The following is a 6,559-nucleotide window of genomic DNA, read 5'->3' as shown; positions in this document are numbered from 1 at the left end:
GTTACTGTATGAGATACAAAACTGTCGACTCTCAACGGCTGTGTGCTATTAAAGTCACATAGCTAGCTACTGTATGTTTCCTAATAGCTTAAATGTGAACCTAAAATGGCGCTTTTTTAGACCAAAAATACACATTTGGTTGCCCAATGTATACCGTTAAAATAGCACACTCTTGAAAAACCGCGCTAAAGTGTACTATTACTTTGATGTTTTGCTCTAGTGTGGGCAGGCAGTGAGTCTACAGACTACAGTCTAGTATGTTGTTGCCTATCTGGCCTAGTCTGAGCCACTTCCCCATCCCCCACACTCCACTATTTTTCGCCTGCCCGGTCACACACAGCGGTTGATTAATTCTCCTTTCGCCTTGCTCAGTCATTCAGATTTGGAAAGTAAATAACAAGTTGACATCATTACAGCTCTACACTGGTGTGACACATTCCTTTGGTTACCGTACACACGGCAATATGTGCGCATTACATATTCCATTCTAAAGCGCAACTGCTCCAGCTTTACAGTAATTGCAATGTCTTTTACTGTATGCTAAAGGTGTTGTTTTAGACTCATTTAAAACAGTTTGTTAGAAAAATGACAGCACAGTAGCTAGTAAATAGGACCATAGTCACCAATTAGGACACTGAGGTCAACTCAGCTGTACTTGTTTTCTTTAATCAATCAAGGAGTGAGTTAATATTTTTTAATAATAAAATAAAATGTATATGTGATGTGTATTTTGCATGCTGATTCTGATATCTGTAGACTCAATACTTGATTTGGGTTGGTTTCAAGCTAGCAGAAACAAAAATCTAGAATACGGTATCCTTTTTTTCTGACAGGTTCGAGAAGGCTTTGAAGCAGCATTTAGACCATGTTAAGAAATTAAATTGATAGAAAATGTAGGCTAAGAGTTAAACAACTTATTAAGATATGAAAAATCGATTTTGAATCGATTTCTTTTGCAGTCTGTTATACAATGTCCAATGGTGTGTGTTGTGTCTGTGGGACTTGGACTAATGACTTCAGTATTTCTAAAAGCCCTCATTATAAACTTAAGTTCACCATAGGCCTATATCATTTAAGGATAAAGTCACTTTCAAAAACCAATATATTTGTCTGACTCTACTTCTTGTCGTTGGCACTCATCCCCAGGCCTTTTCCTTCCTACTGAAGATCTACAACTTTTTTTAAAGGCTAATTATTTTTCCTTAAAACAGCACTGCAGTTTTTAACAAACACATCTCACATACATTTGGTGCTTCACTAAGTATTTACGGCAGCAAGATAGCGTATGGGGGATTGACTTAAAATAAACTACAGTGCCTATGATCGTAACAAAGGAACATGTCACCCTGTTCAACCATGTGGCTCACTGATGTATTTCTCTCAGTTTTTGGATAACAATGTGGGTCTGTGGCCCAGAGGAATAAACTACTTTAGGATTTAGCTCCACATGTATTATTAGTATAGGACAAAATAATTGTTGTTTTTGGTCTGTTACTGGGATTGGATGACAATGAGGCAAATATTGAATATAACCAGCCATCTTTCCTGCATTTGATATTAAACCTTTTTATATATATTATCGGACCTCATGGCTTTTTCCTTGCAGGGCATTGTTTCTTTTATGTCCAGATTTTTATTTGGGCCATAATCATCACAGAAGTCAGTTCAGGAATGTTACTATACTGTAGCTACATGCTGAATGAGAGACAATAAAAATAAACACACAGTTCACAGAGGACATGCAGATGTCAGTCAGTCTCTGATGTGCAGATGTTTTAGGACCATATGTTACAGAGAGAATCCTGTCAGAGCTGTTCTCTAGTGCAAATCCATATTTGATGAGAGCAGATAAATGGATATGTGAGCTCAGCCCTCCTGCCTGCCAAATAACAGTTTTAATGCTCTTTCTTCACATTAAGCTGTTAGATTTCAGGAAGTGAGGTATTTCATTTTCAGAAAATTTCAAATTCAAAATTTTCTTTATTCATTCATCCATTATCAAATATGACACATCTGCATTTTACAATGCAACATTTCTTACGGTAAGGTTGATGGTGATCATTTCAAATTTTGTAGTTATCAACACATTTTGTGTATCGCGAAATCTAAGTTTCATGCAATGATGTATTTTTACACACTTTTTAAATAGTGCCATTTTTCCATCCTGAAAAGCCCTGCAAAGCATTCTCAAGATTATGTCACAATTTTGCTTTAATGCAGTACAATGTAGGAGTTGCAGTTGAACTGGTTGAACTGCAAGATGCTGATCCACATAAGGCTCATAAAGGATGTTGAATAACAATTTAGTTCAGAAGTCTTAATCTTTAGATTGTCTTTAAATGTAACATTCCTATTTTGATGTGCTAGTGCATTTATAAAAGGAAATTTGCTTAACAATACAAACTACCGTTTACGAAATTACCATCAAGTTGAATCACCTCTGACTATTTGAACAACAATAAAAAACCTTTGAGCTTCTCTAAAAAGCCTTCCAGATAGTGCTTTGTAAAATATACAATTTTCTCAATCGCTTATTGTTTTAGTCAAAGCTTGTAACAATATTTGAGAAATAAAGATTGAACAGATAAGCTTTGTATTATAGCTCAGCTTACCTTTACCAACACAGAGTGCCCCTTCCCTACCGCCCCTACTACCGGCGCCATTGCTTGGCTTGGACCACACCCATCTTTGAACTCAGCCTACATTTTGATCTCAAATACACACCTGTAATGTTTCGTGACTGCATTTTGCACGGTGGCGACGCTATTGCGCTGACAATATCTGACTGCAGATAGACAGAACCATCTGGCAAAGCAAATCCGCTTCTGTGGTCGTTCCTGCTACAGTAGGTGTTCCCAGGAAGACATTTTGCCATGATGACACACACTAAACACACACACACACACAGTCTCACAAGGTAAGAAACCATCATCGCTGTCACGGCTGGTAAAGATGCCTGAATTCCTTCACTTAATAGCCTATTGCTGCTTCCCCCTCATCCCGATTGAGCATTCCACTTCTCTCCAGAAAACAACCAACCCTTGGGATTTTAGAAGTGCTGATCCACATGCCAACCCCCTCACACTCTGCTGCAAACTGCAAGAGGATATAGTCTGAAGGACATCATCTGCCAATAGTAGAGATGAAATTCTGAAAGTTTTCTGTGCAGCTTTGTAGCTGTTTTCCCTTCAAGGAATACCACCCCTCCTATTTATTTTAATTGATTTAAATAACCAAGTATTCCTGCTTGAATTTTTGTTGGCCTTCTCCAGCTGTAACACTTTGGATCTGTCAATACCTCTCCCCACACAAACAGTTCTAATGCCATGCTTATATTAACTGTATGCAGACATTTGAGCCAGCACTAATAAAAACCGAGATCTAAAATTGGTTCACTTATTTTTCTTTCTGTTACATCAGCCCTTTGCCATTTAAAAAACGCTGGATCTGCATTATTTTGTCAAGCACTGACTGCGCTATGTGAGTCTTGCTTGCTTGATCTCTAATGCATGAATGCTCAAAAATTCAAGTCAGTCGTCTGATCCCCCAACACTGCCCTTTCTGCACTTCTATTACATGCTGTATGGTAGGCGCGCTTCCTGCCATAGAGCTGGGGCTGACCTCCTAACAAAGAACAGGTTCAATCTGCCTCCCCTCCCCCAACCCGGGAAGCTGATGAGGGTCACATGACCTTTCTAGACAGCACTGAGGAGCAATGGTAATATGTACGGGTGGGGGAAGGGTGCTGCGAGTCACACGCATGGATGTATTAAGAGAACGGTCACACGACTTTTGTTGTGTAGTTATTAGGCTGGGGAAGCGCGTATAAAGCTCAGTTTGTACCAGGGGAATATCCAGTTGGGTATCTATTCGTCATTGTACTCTGGTATCCATTGACATATTGGATTTAGTTCCCTAAGCCCTGCTGCTTTATTTACACTGTACAGAGAATAGGACTGTCAGAGCCAGTCTGGAGTAAATGCTTCACTGTGTGTGTGTGTGTGTGTGTGCGTGTGTGTGTGTGTGTGTGTGGCATGAGAGAGAGAAAGCGAGCCTTAGTACTCACTGTAACACCCCCTCCCACTGCCTTCCTACCCTCCCCCTCTGCAACCATCCACACAGGCCAGAGATGCAGGAGGCTTCTGTTATGTCATAGCCTACAGGAGTATTTTCCAGACAAAGCAAAGCCGAAGGAAAGATAAAAAAAAATCTGTATATTCAGGTGCAAATGCTTTGGTTTAATAAGCAAAGCAAAGTAGATGTAGCAGTTGACAAAGTGGAGAGCCAATGAACCATACAGTATGCAAGCTGCTACAAAAATGCTTTTTATGTAGCCTATCACACTTGTTAACTGAGTCAAGATTATACAGTCTATGTGATTAAAAAACATGTGTCACTTTAGGACAACACGCAACACATTCTCACTCCCATCGTGTTAAAAGCGATGCTTGGGCAGGGGCCTTTGGCGTTTCTTATTGACGCAAAAAGTCTCCTTTGGCGTCAAAATTACAAAATGTACGTTTCTGTGACACGTGGGTAGGGCTGGGCAATATATCGATATTATATTGATATCGTGAAATGAGACTAGATATATCGTATTAGATTTTGGAAATCGTAATATCGTAAATGGCTTAAGTGTTGTCTTTTCCTGGTTTTAAAGGCTGCGTTACAGTAAAGTGATGTCATTTTCTGTGTTACCAGACTGTTCTAGCTCTTCTATTAGTTTTACCTTTACCCACTTAGTCATTATATCTACATTACTGAAGATTATTTATCTTAAACCTCATTGTGAAGATATTTTGTTAAAGCACCAATTGTCAACCCTATAATATCGCCACAATATCGACATTGAGGTATTAGGACAAGAATATCGCGATATCTGATTTTCTCCATATCGCCCAGCCCTATACATGGGACACAAACCCCGGTCTCTTGGGTGAAAGTCCTGTGTTGTGTTTCAGTGTCACGCGGGACATGAACCCCAGTCTCTTGGGTATAGAGGATCCTCGATACCTCTTGCTATTGTTGTCACTCTCAATACTACGTCATCTTACAGTGCCGTGGTCGAGCTGCTGTTATGCCTGGTACGCTAGCGGATGATTTTTGTGGCGGTATCCGACGCTGAGAGCCACTGGCCAAAGGTCAGTATTTTACGAGTTGGGAGTGAGAACGGGCTGTTTAGGAAGCTGCATTGCTCCCCCCCATCATAATCAAATTCCTTTAACAGAGCAGGGGGAGGGAGAGAAGGCGGGAAAAGAAGACAGATGTCATAGATTCAAGGGTTGGGGACAGAGGTCAAGGGTTGGTGACCTGGGCATCCAATAGACTCGCCTTCCCTTTCCTCCCCCTCCGGCACAATGACAGTCATTGACTTTGCAATGCTTTTTTCCTACAGTGACATTTAAATCCTTTTATGATACAGTTTTAAAACTTCCCGCTCAAGCTGCAGACTGCTCAGAAGCTACATGATAAGTTAAGTTTATCAGTATTTTGTCCTGTTTAATTTTTGATGATGAAATCCAACCAAATGTTTGAAATGAATAGGCCATGGGCAGACATTTTCAGACATATTCACATCAAAAGAATAGTGCGTCGCACGCAGTTCAGATTCAGATGAGATCCCCTGTGAAATGGTGAACTGTTGTTTACAATTTTTGTAAAGCTCAAATAAACAAGATGTTACATGTTAATTATATAACATATGAAGTGCTGATTGGCTAATTTTGTATGTCCTTTACATTATGTAATTTGGACATATCCAGACAGTGTGTTAAAATGGTTAATGCTGATGAAGATGAATGGAGGTCTACAGCACAAGTCACAGATGGGTTTCCATGGAGACCATTGTATAAGTTTCAATCTTAAAATGGTCCTGCTACAGCAGGTATCACATTGTATTAATTTTGTGATTCAATTAGATAGCACGATGGTGGAGAGTTGCGCATCTAATCCTTTATACCCAAATACCCCAATATTTACTTTATTTATTTATTTAATCCCACCGTTGTGCTGATAATAACACCATTCACTTTTGTGCTGTTTATAGTGGATCCTAATGGACTGTGGAAAGGTCAACTCAAATATTTCCATGCCTAAAACAATTTATTATTATATTTGTTTACCTGACATTCCAGCCCAATTTATTCCTTTGATTTATTTGTATAAGTTAGTGTAAGTTATGTGTTGAGCTACCTCAAAATAGATTTATAGAAACCAGGCTGTTGAGCTTTACTGAAAATATAGGTGGGGTTAGTTTTCAGTTTACAACCCGAGGGCGTTATAAAACATTCCTGCTGTATGATTTCTAGCCAGGAGAATCTCACAGGAGCTGTGATGTCCCAGCGACACTGTATTGTTAGCTTAGAGGCTGGGGGATGGGCATGTCTGCTGTGCAGTGTGATCACTGATTTTAGCCTCCTGCTTTGTCATAGCAACATAATGCTGTGTAATGGGCCTCCACTCAGCTAGACACCCACTGCTGCATTGTGACATGTCGCTCTACATAAGCACTCTCCTGACCTCCAGGTTCAGGGGATGACATTTGAACAAGGTTCTCGTT

Source organism: Perca flavescens, chromosome 11 (assembly GCF_004354835.1).
Source record: "Perca flavescens isolate YP-PL-M2 chromosome 11, PFLA_1.0, whole genome shotgun sequence".
Classification (NCBI taxonomy): Eukaryota; Metazoa; Chordata; class Actinopteri; order Perciformes; family Percidae; genus Perca; species Perca flavescens.
The sequence above is the reverse complement of the archived record's forward strand: the minus strand, read 5'-3'. Positions refer to the sequence as shown.